We start from the raw sequence: 16,386 nt of genomic DNA on the forward strand, positions 1-16,386 counted from the left end.
ACAAAATATTTTTTAAAAACATGGACACAAACAAGAAAATAATTTTATAAAGTACTTTCCAAGGAGGGAAAATGCTCCATCTGCTATTTTCTTTCCCTTTTTTTTATATGGTGTCAAATATTATCACACTTTGAATAAGAAAAGGATTGATGGGCTAGGGATGTAGCTCTGCAGTTGAGTGCTTGCCTAGCATGCTGGAGATCCTGGATTTGATTCCTAGTACAAACCAAAACAAATGGATTTGGTAGAGAGAAGAAAATATGAAGATTATAAAATGCTGGAGCTTCGAGTATAGCTCAGTGATAAAGAGCCTGCTTAGCATGTGCATGCCCAGCACGAGGGAAAAAGAAGGAGAAATGTCAATTTCTTTTTAGTTTTCTCCTTTATCAACCTGATGAATATTAACCTTGACATCTTGCTAATTAGATACATTCCTCTAAAGGTTTAATTCTAGTTCTTGTCAAAAGGGAAACAAATGGCTAACAAAAGAAACTCATAAGCCAAACTTCTATCTATAGATATTACAAAATAATATTCCCATTCACACAATAAATATTCAACAAATACTTGCTGATTGATTTATTATTTGAGGTCTATGAAATCTTATTATTAAAAAGAAATGCTGAGTGACAAACTCCATATCAGAGGATGTTACTTTCTGTTCTTATATTAAAAAATATGAGACTTCGGTGCTCAAAAAAACTGATAAAATGTTTATTGTTACTCAGAATTTATTCTAGATAACTCAAAGCTCTAGGGTTGGGGTTGTAGCTCAGTGGTGGAGTGCTTACCTAGCATGTGTGAGGAACTGGGTTCGACCCTCAGCACCATATAAAAATAAATAAATAAAGGTCCATGGACACTAAAAATTTTAGAAAAAAAATCAAAGCTCTAAGACTACAAGTTATTTTTGAAAATGTAGTCATTTTCTTAAGTCCAAAGGATAGAGAACTCAAGCAAAAGAATACTTAAAGATGAGGCAAGGGCTGCAGGTGTAGCTCCGTAATAGAACACTTACTTATTAGCATGGCAAGGCCCCAGCATGACAACAACAAAGACAAAAAAGAAGAAGAAGTGTGATGTAGTACTGTAGCCAATTTTGGTGAGCATCTGAAAACCACAAGTCCTGGTATCACCACTTAGTGACTGTGATTCATTAGATCAGGTATGATGCCCTATCTATATTGATGTAGTGAAAGAATGTGTGCTTTGGATTCCCAGATTTTCCATTTCTCTGCTCAGTGAACTTAGGCAAGTCACAACTTCCTTGAGTCAAAATTTTCCTCCCTTCTCTTCTCCCTTCTCCCTTCTCCCTTCTCCCTTCTCCCTTCTCCCTTCTCCCTTCTCCCTTCTCCCTTCTCCCTTCTCCCTTCTCCCTTCTCCCTTCTCCCTTCTCCCTTCTCCCTTCTCCCTTCTCCCTTCTCCCTTCTCCCTTCTCCCTTCTCCCTTCTCCCTTCTCCCTTCTCCCTTCTCCCTTCTCCCTTCTCCCTTCTCCCTTCTCCCTTCTCCCTTCTCCCTTCTCCCTTCTCCCTTCTCCCTTCTCCCTTCTCCCTTCTCCCTTCTCCCTTCTCCTCTCTCTCAACAGTATCTTGCTAAATTGCTCCAGGCTGACCTCAAACCTCCAATCCTTCTGCCTCAGCCTCCCAAATACCACAATTACAGACATGTGCCACCCAATTTTCTTAGCTGTAAAATAGGGATATTAATTTCTAGTACACGGATTGGTTTTTGAGGGCCAAATGAGAACATATGTGAAAGTATTTCATAAACTGTAACACAGTGTACAAAAATGTGAACATTGGGGCTGGGGTAGAGTTCAGTGGTAGAGTGCTTGCCTAGCAAGCACAAGGCCCAACACTGCAAAAAAGTGAACATTTTTGTCAGTTTACCATCAGTGTTAATAATTAAAATAAAGACGTTTACCTGGTCCTATGTGGTACCTATTTCTGGAGAAGTGAGGAAACCTTTCTGAAATCACATCCTAGTAGAGCTAAAAAGTGTTAGAGTTTATCCTGATGTTTCGAGAATAGTTGGTTTGCTAGGTGCAGTGGTGCATACTTGTAATCCCAGCTATCCAGGAGGACCTCAGTTTGAGGTCAGCCTCAGCAATTTAGTCAGACCCTATATTTCCAGTGCCACCAAAAAATGTGGGAGAAGAAACTGGGGATGTTACTCAGTGGTAGAGCATTCCTGGGTTAAATCTGAAGAAGAAGGAGGAGGGGGAGTGAGGAGGAGGAGGGAGAGAAAGAAGAAAATGAGGAAGAAGAAAAAAACAGTAACAACAACAGTAGGATTGCCCACTGTTGAGAGGACTGGGAATGTAGCTCAATAACTCAGTGGTAAAGCACTGGTCTAATACATGCCAGGCTCTGGGTTAATTCTCAGCAACAAAAAAAAAGAAGAGAGAAAAAAGTACAAAGGTCAGATTTGAGCCACTCAATAACAATGGATCATGACATTACATAAGGAATTAAATGCAAGACTGACCATCATATAATATGGCTATTAAGTGATGGTGACAACAAAATCAATCCAAAACCAGTAAACTACACTAAATGGATCCCCTACAAATTTATGCTAAGTTAACTGGACCTTCATTGCAGTTCAGAAATCAGGAATGTTGCAGTCCTCAGTACTATATCAAGCATATAGTAGATGATAAGTAAAAATTAGTTTCCTTTGTTGATTTCCTTATATATTTCCCACAAAAATGGGCAAATATTTTACCATATTCTCCATCTTCCATAACATACTGTATACTCCTACTGCATCCCTCCCCAAAATAACTTTATCTCTCACATTAAATAAAATATTTTTTAAAAACTCAGGTGCTTCCTTATCCAACAACTAATTCTCCTATGCAATTTAAAATATCTATTTTATGTCCCTTTCCTTCCCAGAAAAATTCACAATCTTTTTACTCTTATCCCAGGGCTTCAAGCATGCCAGGACAATCACTCTACTACTGAGTTATATCCCTAGCCTCACTCCACAATATCCTTAATTTTCACAGCATAGTTAACTATTCATCCTTCATTTTACTGTAGAACTTCATTCATATTTCTTTTACAGCATTTACACTATTGTAACATATTTGTTTACACATATGTATTTCCCACAAAACTTACCTTAAATTCCTATAAGAAAGGTACCACATATTATTGTTATTGTTGTTGATCTTTATATCTTTAAGGCACAGAGCAATGACTCATATAGTAGGCACCAAGTAAATGTTTATGCCTCTATATGTATCCTTGATAAGCTCCATTTCCACTTCCTACTGGTCTCTACTCCTCCTCTTTATCCAACTCCTCCAATCAGCTTCTCCCTGACTTTTTAAATTCTCTCTATAGTAAGTTTATATGTAGTCTATTTTGGAAATAACATTTCCTTGGCCATGCTACTCTAAGAAGCTACAACCCAATCTTTCTTTTTATTCTTGTTCTTCCTCCTCTTCTCCTCATTGTCAAACATTCTGACATTATGTGCTGTACTAATTGTTCTCAAATTTTAGCATGCAACACAATCATCTAGAAGCTTCTTAAAATGAAATTGTTGAGCCCTACACCCAGAATATATGATTCATTCATCTGGGGTAGCACCCAAGAATATGTATTTCTAAGAGGTTCCCAAGTGATAATGATTCTGCTGGTCCAGGGATCACACATTGAGAATCACAGCTACAGACAAATTCTACACCAATGTTTCTGAATCCTTTGATCTCAGGAGCCCTATAATTCTTAAATATTATTAAGGACTTGAAGAGATGTTATCCATGTTTAGTTACCAATATTTTCCACCCTAGAAATTAAAACAAAAATTAAATATTTATTAATTCCTTTGACAATGAAACCATTATATATTAACATTTTCATGAAAACTAAATTTTCAAAAAAATATTTAATGAGAAATCTGTCATCCTATTATATCTTTGTCAATTACTTAATTTATAGAACTTTACAGAAACCTGGATCCTCATCTCTGCTACTGTATTACCCATATAGTAATAGTTTGAGTTGAAGAATATGAAGAAAATCTTTACCCATACATACATGTAGTTGGCAAATGATCTTTTCAGATAGTTGTGGATATTCTTCTTTCATATGACACTAAAATTCAACAAGTGGTGATTTCTTGAATGTTAGTTATAATGTGAATTCTGGAACCATACCAATGAACATTTTGTGTGTGTGTGTGGTGCTAGGGATCAAACCCAGGGCCTTGTGCTTGCAAGGCAAGCACTCTACCGACTGAGCTATCTCCCCAGCCCTACCAATGAACTTTTCATATCCCATCTACATTAAAACCCATAGCTTATCTTAAATTTTGAATGGACCTTTTATCCATATATGATTTCATAAAACTAGAAAGTTATAATGTGAAAAATATTGGTTCAATCAGTTATACAGATATACTAAAGGTTGGCATACACCATTATAATATGTTTTTTAAAATCACATTCATTCTCACCACTCTTATTCAACATAGTATTCAAATTCTCAGCCTATATGATAATACTAGAAAAGGAAATGAAATGCATTTAGATGTAAAGAAAGAAAGAAAACTATCCTACTGGTAGATGACATGACAGTCTATGTAAAAACTCCCAAGGAGGGGCAGGGCATGTAGATCTATAGTAGAGTGCTTGCCTAATATTCATGAGGCCCTGGATTCCATCTCCAGAACATTCCCTGGCCCCGTGCCCCCCAAAAAAATGAATCTAAAAAATTCTAGAACAATGGTATGCCTCTACTTCATGTACAAACAGAGAAACAAGATGTATCCCATTTATTTACAATAAAAATAAATTTTAAAATATTCTAGAACCAGGCAAGTGAGTTCAGCAAAGATATAGTACTACCATCCAAAAATCAATTTTAAAAGAATCACTCCTGGAATGGCAGAGTGAAAATCTACTCCTCCATAAAATCACAAAGAAAACTGTTATAAATTGTCAAAATCAACATTTTTCAGAACTTTGGAAATTAAACAATGGTTTGCAACTATCTGAGAAGTGTTTACTCAAAAAAATCCACTGGTTTTCTTGAATTAAAAAGAATCTCAATAATAACAGTGAGTTTTGTAGCATTTTAACTTGCCCATTTTTATCCTCCTACCCCAGTTCTACAAAAGCCTTGAAAACCACAAGACTGGGAATGACATTAACTATGCAGCCTAGCAGCCACTGGAGGGGACATAACAGGTTTAGAGTAACCTAAAAAGTTCTATTCTCAGAGAGTTGTCACTGTTTAACCAGTCTGGTGGCTCCACAGAAAACATGATTCACAGGGATTTTTTTTTCTTTTCTGAAATATAATTCATATATCATAAAAGTCATCTTTTTAAAGTGCAATTCAATGATATATTCACAAGATTGTACAACCATCATTACTACCTACTTTCATAATGTTTTCATCACCCCAAAATAAAGCCCTGCACCCCCTAGCAGTCATTATCTACTACTTTTTCCTCTCAGCCTCTGGCAATCAATAATCCACTTTCTATCTATATAAATTTGCCTGTTCCAGAAATTTAATATAAATGCATGCAATATGTGACTTTTTGTATCTGGTTTCTTTTATCAAGCAAAGTGTTCTCAAAGTTCATCCATGTTGTAGCATGTAGGAATACTTCATCGCTTTCATAGTTCAATAACATTCCATTTAAGGATAAGTCACATTTTGTGTATTCATTCATCAGTTGATGAATATTTGGTTTGTTTCTAGCTTGGAGCTAATAATGAATAACTGCAATGAATATCTGTGCACAAGCATTTCTGTGAACATGTATTTTCAATTCTCTTGGGTGCAATTGTTGGGTCATATGAAAACTTTATGTTTAACTTTTTGAAGAACTTCCAAACTGCTGCATAATTTTATGTTCCCACTCAAAGTGTATGAGAGTTCCAATTTCTCCAAATTAATCAATGCTTAATATTTTCCATTTTAATTATAGATAACTGAGTGGGTGTGAAGCACTATCTCATTGTGGTTTTGATTTGTATTACACTAATGACTAATAACATAGAGCATCTTTTCATGTGCTTACTGGTTATTTGAGTATCTTCTTTGTAGTAAAATCTTTAAATTCTTTTTCAGTTTTAAATTTGGGTTATTTGTCTTATTATTCAGTTCTAAGAGTTCTTAGAAGAATACCTAAATGAATGAAAAGACTTCCCATAGTCATGGATCAGAAGACAATATTATTGATACACTCCAAATATTGTTATAATATATAATATAATATTGATATAATTCAATTTCCATTAAAATTACAGCTGACTTCTTTGCAGAAACTAACATGCTGATCTTAAAATGTACATGGAAATTTAAGGGACCTAGAAATGGGTGAAAAGTTCTGAGACATAACACCAAAAGCATAATCCATAAAAAATATGAATATATTGGACTTTGTCAAACTTTTGTTACCGGACACTAATACGAAGACAAAAAGACAAATTACACATAGAAGAAAATATTTTAAGTTTTATCTGACAACAAAATCATATCTAGAATACATAAATAATTCTGCAAATTTGCCAGCAAAAAAATAAAAAATCACCTGGGTGTACTGGCACAAACCTGTAATCTCACCTACTCAGAAGCTGAGACAGGAGGATGGCAAAATCGAAATAAGCATCAGCAATTTAGCAAAGCCCTCAGGAACTTAGTGAGAATGTGTCTCAAAATAAAAAAGTTTTTTAAAAGGGCTAGGGATGTAGCTCAGTGGTAATACACCACTGAGTATCCAAATCCTCCCCCCCAAAATAATAAAATCAGGAACTGGAGTTGTGGCTCAGTGGTAGAGCATTTGTCTGGAATGTGTGAGTCCCTGGTTCAATACTCAGCATGGCATATAAATAAATAAAATAAAAGATCCATTGACAACTAAAAAAAATTTTTAAATAATAATAATAAAATCAAACAAGCCTATTAGAAAATAAACAAGAGATATGAGGAAACATTCACCTAAAGGGATATATGACTGGGAAATAAGTACACAAAAATATGTTTAACATTAAGGAAATACAACTTAAACCATAGATACTACAATAAATCTACCAGAACAGCTCCAATAAAAAAATTACTCAAATACCAAATCCGGGCAAAGGTGCAAAAAAATGGGATGGGATCTCTTGTACATTAATAGTAAGAATTATAACGGTGTGGTTACTCTAGAAAACAGTTTGAAGTTTCTTTTTTAAAACAACTAAACATACCCTTAGCACTCAATCAAGCAATTGCGCTGTTGGTCACTTATCCCATGGAAACGATTTTTTTTTTTTGTGGCACTAGAATGCAAACCCAGGGTCTTACACATGCTAGGCAAACACTCTACCACTGAGCTATATATCAGCTCTGAAACAAACACTTATATCAACACAAAACCATGCTCAAAAATATACCTGTCAACTTTATTTGCAATAGTTAAAAATTGGAAAACCCCAAATACCTTCAATAGTGAAGGGGCAAACAAACTGTTATATCCATACTATAGAATTCTACTTGGCAATGAAACAGGACATACTATTAATACACAGAAACAAAACTTGGATGAATCTCAAAGGAATTATACTGTGTGAAAAGAGCCAATATCAAAAGGTTACATATTGTATGATTCCATTTATGTAGCATTCTCAAAATGACAAAATTATAGAGATGGAGAATAGGTTATTGGTTCCCTGGGGTTAGGGGGGATATTTGTGATGATGGAATTGTTCTGTATTTTGATTGGGGGGGTGCAGTTAACACAAACATATACATGTCATAAAATTGTACAGAACAATAAACACACACAAAAATGAATTCATGTAAAACTGGAGAAACTTGAAAAGGTTTTGTGGATTGTACCCATGTCTATTTCCTGGTTTTATATTGCACTAAACATACACTCAAAATGTTTCCATTGGGGAAAAATTGGGTGAAGATTACAACAGACTTCTCTTTACTATTTTTGCAACTTCCTGTGAGTCTAGAATTATTTCAAAGTAAAGTTTTAAAAACCACATTTGTTAATATTACCACCAATTTCATGAGAAAAATCCTAAGTACTGGGGGATTTTGTTTTGTTCTTTATTTTTTCACCAAGTCAACAAAGTTTATTACTGATTATTACACAGACTATTTCAAGGAGTTGAAACAAGTAGTGGGGGTGAAGGGAGTGACAGGTGCCCTTCAGGAGCCAGGGCCTCCTCAGGAGCCAGAATCCCAGGTGTGACTTCCCCCAGGCCAGGACAAGGGAGGGAACATTAGGCCATCAATCTCTAGTACCAGCTCTCCACGTTCATGTGCACAGCAAACCAGCAGCTCCTCAAATAAGTCATGCTTAATAAAAGTAGCATATCATCTTCACGGGGAATGAAAACTAATCTCAGATATAAATGACAAAGGGCCCCAGGTGGCCAGCTGGGTTGTGTCTCCCATGATATGAGAGGCCAAGAGTAGAACAGAAGAGAGAGGTAAGATTGAAGATGTCCAAATGAGCTCACCCCGACCTTGGCAGCCCAGCTACTCAGAATAGACAGGGGTGGGGCACTTGCCTGGCTGGGCAGAACAGACCCCTCCATTCAATCACAACCCTACCTTGTACACCAGGTACTCCTTCCTACCCTTCTTGCCTGAGGTAGGAAAGACCTCAGGGATTCTATACCTGTTCCTGATAGCTCATCTTCACCAGTGGGCTAAGACCCCTGAACCTCTGGACCCCATGGACCCCACAAGTAACATCCCAGGGCAAAGATACCACAGGCTTATCTCCTTGCAGGAAGTGAGGAAGCTGAAGTCATAAACAGTTCTCGGGTACATGTCTTGGGCCCAGCTGATCCATTAGTCATGGTACATTTCCTGCAGCTATAGCCTCCTCCCTCCTGGGTGTGACTGTCCTCTAGCCAGGGGACTCTGGAACATTCAAAGTCTAAGTATTTGGAATCTAGCATGCTCTTGGTGGAGGTAGGTTTCCGAACATTCTAATTCTTAACTCAAAGCTAAAACTTTATCACTGGCAAAACAAAATTCTGTCCATTGATTTCCTTGAAGTCATATACTGCATTTTTATGAAAATATCTGCTAAATACCCAAGTCTAAATGAACAAAGTCTGCATCAGTTATTCTTTCAAGTAAAAATAGTATAATACTATTCAGCCATAAAGAAGAATAATATTATGGCATTTGCAAATAAATGGATGGAATTGGAGAATATCATGCTAAGTGAAATAATCCAAGCCCAAAAAACCAAAGGCCAAACGTTTTCCCTGATAAGTTGAGAATGATATATAATGGGGGGGGGGGAATGAGAGAATAATTGGGGAACTTTAGAATATGTAGAGGAAAATGAGAGGGAGGAAGGTATGAAAAATGGTAGAATGAGACAGACATCATTGCCCTATGTACATGTATGATTACATGAATGGTATGAATCTGCATTGTGTACAACCATAGAAACAAAATGATGTACACCATTTGTGTACAATGAATCAAAATGCAGTCTGTAAAAAATTAAAAGCTAAATAAAAATAATTTTAAAAAATAGTGTAAGCTTCTAATTCAGCTCACAAGTTAAACCATCACATAAGGAAGGGCATTTCCTCAAGACAACCATCACATATTAATGTGTAGCAGAAGTGCTCTAAGTGTACTTCTTTTTAATCACATAGAATATTAAAATAATACATATCTGCTGGCTACACACCTGTAATTTCAGCAAGTAGGGAGGTTGAGGCAGGAGGACTGCCTCAGAACATAGTGAGGCCCTAAGCAAATTAGTGAGACTCTGTCTCAAAATAAAAATAAAAAAAAAAAAACTGGGGATGTGGCTCAGTGATAAGTGCCCCTAGATTCAATCCCCAGTACCAAAAAACTAAAAAATAAATAAATAAAAACCATATGTACTCCAAGTTCAAAAATAAAATTGATCCTTTTTACTGTCTCACCAAGGATTTTTTTAGTTTTTTTTTTTGTTTTAATTAGTTATACATGACAATAAAATGCACTTTGATACATCACATATAATGGAGTATAATTTCTCATTCTTCTGGTTATACATGATGTAGAATACCACTGGTCATATAGTTATATATGTACATGGGGTAATAATGTCTGACTCATTCTACTATCCTTCCTACCCCTATACCCCTCTCCTCTCTTCACTCCCCTCTACCTAATCTAAAGTAACTATTCTTCCATAGCCCCGTCCCATTGTGAGTTAGCATACATGTATCAGAGAAAATATTCGACTTTTGGTTTTTTGGGATTGGCTTATTTCACTTAGTATGATATTCTCCAGCTCTATCCATTTACTGGAAAATGCCATGATTTCATTCTTCTACGTTCACTGCATTGAGCTCATTCATTAAAAGAAAAAAAAGTCAGCAAATAAATGACCTAACATTGCATCTCAAAGCCCCAGAAAAAGAAGAAGAAATCAACACCAAAAACAGTAGAAGACAGGAAACAATTAAAATCAGAGCTGAAATCAGTGAAACTGAGACAAAAGAAATAACTGAAAAAATTCACCAAGGATATTTTAAAATGTGTACTAGAGAAGTGCACAATATTGTCTTCATTCACATCCAAGTGTCAGCTGCTTTAACCATTGTTGCTTTTGAGTCACCAATACAAATACTAACATAACAAAAAAAGGAAAATAATATTTTAGAATTAGTTTTGACCTCTCAGAATACTAACCCAACTTCCATTGCCTCACCCCATTCAGTTCTTAAATCCCTGCACTTTGTTTTCTACTTTTACTTTGCTACTGAAAACTCCTTTCTATAGTCACTATCACCTTCCTGAAGGTCATGTCTAAACACCTTCACTGCAACCTCATTTTCCTTTATTTCTCTGAAGCATTGGCTACAACTGATCATCTAAGTTTTCTTTTCATACATGACTCACTGTACTAATCTTTCATTTCTTATATGCCCCCTGTCTTTTCTGCATATTCTATTTTTGACTACATGTCCCCAAAACAAACCTCCTGGCAACAAGTAAATGCAGAATGAATGAACTTTCTTATCATCCACTCTTTCCTTTCTCCAAGGATTAAGCAGTTCAAGTCCTCACTGAGCATAAATGCTTGCTTCCATTTTAATGTCTCTTGTATCTGCCATGTCTTACCAAAAACAAATAATAAAAGAATATAAATGGATAATCTGTGACACAAGGGTAAACAGAAAACTAATACTTTACAGGTAGATATAGGGAGTGAGAAAAAGTGAATTTTAGCAATTTTTATGAAGGTCATGTGAACACATTAGACAGTCTGTCTCACCTAATCTATGACATTCATTTGTCACTTAATATTTTCCTTTTTCCATTTAAAATTGTGTTCATGGCCTAACTTCCAACTATATATATATGTGTGTGTGTATATATGGGTGTGTGTGTGTGAGTGTGTGTGTGTGTATGTGTATACATATACGTGTGTTTTATATATATATATATGAGAGTGTGTGTGTGTGTGTGTGTGTGTGTATTATACAAATATTTGTTTTTGAGAGGGGGTTACACTATCTTGCTTCAACACAAGGCATAACATAAGTGTTCCTCCTGCCTCAGCATCCTCCTGAGTAGCTGGGACTACAAGTGCATGCCACTTTGTCCACCTTTAATTTTCTTGAGGAAAGTGGCAGTGCCTTATACCTCCATTCATATACAGTATTGAACACTGCACACAGATCATTTATATGCACTATTCTTATGGTACTTAATTCTTTTTACAGTTTTTTTATTTATTATTTTTAGATGTACATGACAGTAGAGTGTATTTTGACATACTATACATACATGGAGTATAACTTATTCTATTCAAGATTCTATTCTTGTAGTTGAACATTATGTGAGTTTCACTGGTTGTGTATTCATATATGAACATAGGAGAATTATGTCAGATTCATTTTATAATACTTCACTTAATTCTATCTTGCATATGCACCTTTTATCCCACCAACTAAATTATTATCTCCTTGATAGCAGGATATGTGCTTATTTGCATTCCCCCACAAAGCCAAGCATAGTACTCTGTTCAAAGCAGATACTCCTTGTCTGTTGAAAAATACAATAAATAAGTAAAGCAATTATCTAATTGGTTCAATGGCAAGTGCCTAGAGAACAATAAATCCTACATGATCTTTAAGAAATATCTCAGGGACTGGGGTTGTGGCTCAGTGGTGAAGCATTTGCCTAGCATGTGTAAGGCACTGGTTTCAATTCTCAGTACCACATGTAAATAAATGAATAAAATAAAGGTCCATCAACAACTAAAAAAATACATATAAAAAAGATATCTCGGAAGCTTTACAATGACAGATAACTCATTAGCAAACATTGTTAACAAAGGTTTTTAGAGATATCTTCTGCCAAACAGTTGTCAACAAAACCTATAGCCCTAGTGATGAAAATGTCACAGAGGTAGAAATCAACTTACAGCAAAAAGAATTAATCTTCAAATCACATACAAAAACACATTAAAAAGATAGTGCACTATGATCAAGCAGGTTTTATCCCAGAGATGCAAAATTAGTTCAACTTATGGCAATCAGTAAATGTAATTCACCACATCAATAGACTTAAAGACAAGAATCACATGATTATCTCAATAGATGCAGAAAAAGCATTTGACAAAATTCAGCATCCATTCATGTTCAAAACACTAGAAAAACCATGGATAATAGGAACATTCCTCAACACTGTTAAAGATATATATATATGTTAAACCCAAGGCCAACATCATTCTAAATAGAGAAAAATTAAAAGCATTCCCTCTAAAAACTGGAGTAATACAGGGATGCCCTCTTTCATGATTTCTATTCAATATAGTCCTTGAAACTCTAGCCAGAGCAATTAAGCAAAAGAAAAAAATTAAGGTGATATTAATAGGAAAAGAAAGCTCAAACTATCCCTCTTTGCCCATGACATGATCCTACACTTAGAAGATCAAACATTCTACTAGAAAACTTCTAGAACTCATAAATGAATTCAGCAAAGTAGCAGAATATAAAATTAACACCCATAAATCAATTGCATTCCTATACAACAATGATGAGTCAGCTGAAAGAGAAATTAAGAGGACAATCCCATTCACAATAGCTTCAAAAATACTTGGGAATTAATCTAAAAAAAATAGGTGGAAGACTTCTACAATGAAAACTACAGAACACTAAAGAAAGAAATTAAAGAAAACCTTTGATGATGGACAGATCTCCCATTTTCTTGGATAGGCAGAATTAATATTGTCAAAATGGCTATACTACCAAAGGCACTATACAGATTTAATGCAGTTTGTTTGCTTGTTTGTTTGTTTGTTGGTTGGTACGGGGGATGGAACCCTGGGGCATTCAACCACTGAGTCACATCCCCAGCCCTTTTTGTATATTACTTAGAGACAGGGACTCACTGAGTTGTTAGGGCCTCACTAAGTTGCTAAGGTTGACTTTCAACTTGCAGTCCTCCTGTCTCAGCCCCCCAAACCCCTGGGATTACAGGCGTGCATCACTGCATTCACAGAAATAGAAAAATCAGTCATGAAATTCAACTGGAAAAACAAAAGGCCCAGAATAGCCAAAGCAATCCTCAGCAAGAAAAGTGAAGCAGGATGCATCACAGTACCAGACCTTCAATTTTACAGAGCTATAGTAACAAAAATGGCATGGTAATGACACCAAAACATAAATGAACACCAATGGAACAAAGTAGAAGACAGACAGACAAAGCCACATAGTTATCTCTTACTAGACAAAGGTGGCATAAACATGCATTGGAGTAGATAGTCTCTTCAACACATGGTGCTGGGAAAACTGGAAATCCATTTGTAAAAGAATGAAATTGAATCCCTATCTCTCACCCTGCACAAAACTCAACTCAAAGTGGATCAAAGACCTCAGTATTAGACCGAACGCCCTGCACCTACTAGAAGAAAATGTAGGCTCACTACTCCAACGTGTCAGCTTAGGAACTGACTTCCTCGACAAGATTTCTAAAGCATAAGAAGTAAAATCAAGAATCAATTAATCAATAATCAATAATTGATAAATCAATAAATCAATAATCAATGTGATAGTATCAAACTAAAAAGTTTCTTCATGGCAAAGGAAACAGTCAAGAGTGTGAAGAGAGAGCCCACATAATGGGAGAAAATCTTTGCCACCTGCACCTCAGAACACTAAAACCCAGGATATATATATAAAAGTAAACTAAAAAACCTTAACACAAAAACAAATAACCCAATCAATAAATGAGCAAAGGAACTGAAGAGACACTTCACAGAAGAAATATGAATGGTCAGCAAATATATGAAAAAAATGTTCAACTTCTCTGCTGTTGGAGAAATGCAAATTAAAACTACATTGAGATTTCATCTCACTCCAGTCAGAATGGCAATTTTCCAGTGTTTCAGTCAGCTTGTCTTGCTGCTGCAATGAGAAGACCTGACCAGCACAACTATAGAAGAGGAAAGGCTTATTTGGGGGGTTCATGATTCCAGTTCCATTCCTTTGGGCAGGAGGTAAGGCAGGACATCATGGCATAAGAGTGTGGCAGAGGAAAACAGCTTACATGATGATCAGAAAGCACAGAGAGACTCCACTCTCCAGATACAAATATATATACCCCAAAGCCACGCCCTAATTCCCACCTCCTCCAGCCACACCCTACCACTTCAGTTATCACTCAGTTAATTCCATCAGGGGATTAAATCACTGATTGGGTTAAGGCTCATAAGCTAGTCGTTTTTCCTCTGAACTTTCTTGCATTGTCTCACATTGTGAGCTTTTGGGGGACATTTCACATTCAAACCATAACATCAAGAATACAAAAAAAGGGGGGGGGGGGGCGGGGAGGAAGAATACAAACAACAAGAAATGTTGGCAAGGATATAGGGGAAAAAGGTACACTCGTGCATTGGTGGTGGGACTGCAAATTGGTGCAACCACTCTGAAAAGCAGTATAGCAATTCCTCAAAAAAATAGGAATGGAATCACCATTTGACCTAGTTATACCATTCCTAGGTATATATCCAAGGGAGTTAAAATCAGCATACTAAAGTGACATGACCACATCAGTGTTTATAGCAGCTCAATTCACAATAGCTAGGCTATGGAACCAACCTAGGTACCATTCATCAGGTAAGTGGAAAAAGAAAATGTGGTATATATACACAATGGAATATTACTCAGTCATAAAAAGGAATGGCTACGATATTTGCCAGTAAATAGATGGATCTGGAGACTATCATACTAAGTGAAATAAGCTAATCCCCCAAAACTGAAGGTCTAATGTTCTCTCTGATATGTAGATTCTAACACACAACAAGGTGGGGAAGGGAAGAATAGAAGTTCAGCCATTTAGACAAAGAGGATTGAAGGGAAGGGAGCAGAGATAAGAATAGGAAAGACAATAGAATAAATCTAACAAGACTGCCTATGTACATATATAAATACACCACAGTGAATCTCCACATCATGTACATCCACAAGACTGGGATCCTAATTAGAATAAGACATACTTCTTGTTTGCATAAATATGTCAAAATATATTCTACTGTCATGTACAACTATAAAGAACAAATTTAAAAAGAATTAGTTTCCACTCCTACTTTTAGTGATGTCATCTCCTAAAGTTAAGAATTATATAATTCTCATTATTGGTCATAACTAATCAAAGTTTCAGGCAGCCAAAGATGATATGATTTACATATCAACATATACAATATTGAAAAAATGCTGCAAGACATTCTATAATCATACAATTTTAGTGTTAATAAGGAACTTATGTCATAGAAGCCTAGTTTCTTAACTAATGGAAGAGTCCCATCTACAATACAATATTCTTAGCATGTTCACACATTTACTTGTAGTCTTTAAGTGACAAAAGACTTATGATCCTGCAACAAAGTTGTTCAATTATAGGATTACTATCACTAACAAAAGGTTACTCTTCACATTAATTTGAAATTTATCTTCCCATAAATAAATATTCCCATAAATAAATATCTACCCATTGTTCTTCATTCTATCTTATGGAATTTAATTTCTCATTAATATGACTAATTAATATTTAAAGAGGGGCTGGGAATAGAGCTCAGTTGGTAGAGTGTGTACCTTGCATGCACAAGGCCCTGGGTTCAATTCCCAGCACCACAAAAACAAAACAAAACAAATATATAAAAAGAATTATCATTCCTACGGTCTTCTTTTTTCCAAGGCAGACATCACTACATTTCCCAAATATTTTTTCACCTATTTTTTCCATACTATACCAGTGATTTTAAAGCATGATGTCTACCAGGCTAGGGTGTAACTCAGTGGTAGAGCACTTACCTGGCATGTGCAAGACCTTGGGCTTAATCCTCAGCATCACAAAAATAATAATAAAGTGTGACATCCAGAACTGA

The 16,386-nt window shown here is 35.8% G+C and overlaps 1 protein-coding gene across 1 annotated transcript in view; it reads right to left on the reverse strand.

Moving 5' to 3' along the window:
* Tex11 (testis expressed 11) overlaps positions 1-16,386 on the reverse strand; it is a gene marked incomplete at its 5' end in the record, with an annotated part of 294,023 nt that overhangs the window by 239,980 nt on the left and 37,657 nt on the right. The window lies entirely within an intron of this gene.

The sequence above is a fragment of the Sciurus carolinensis genome, chromosome X (genome assembly GCF_902686445.1).
Source record: "Sciurus carolinensis chromosome X, mSciCar1.2, whole genome shotgun sequence".
Classification (NCBI taxonomy): Eukaryota; Metazoa; Chordata; class Mammalia; order Rodentia; family Sciuridae; genus Sciurus; species Sciurus carolinensis.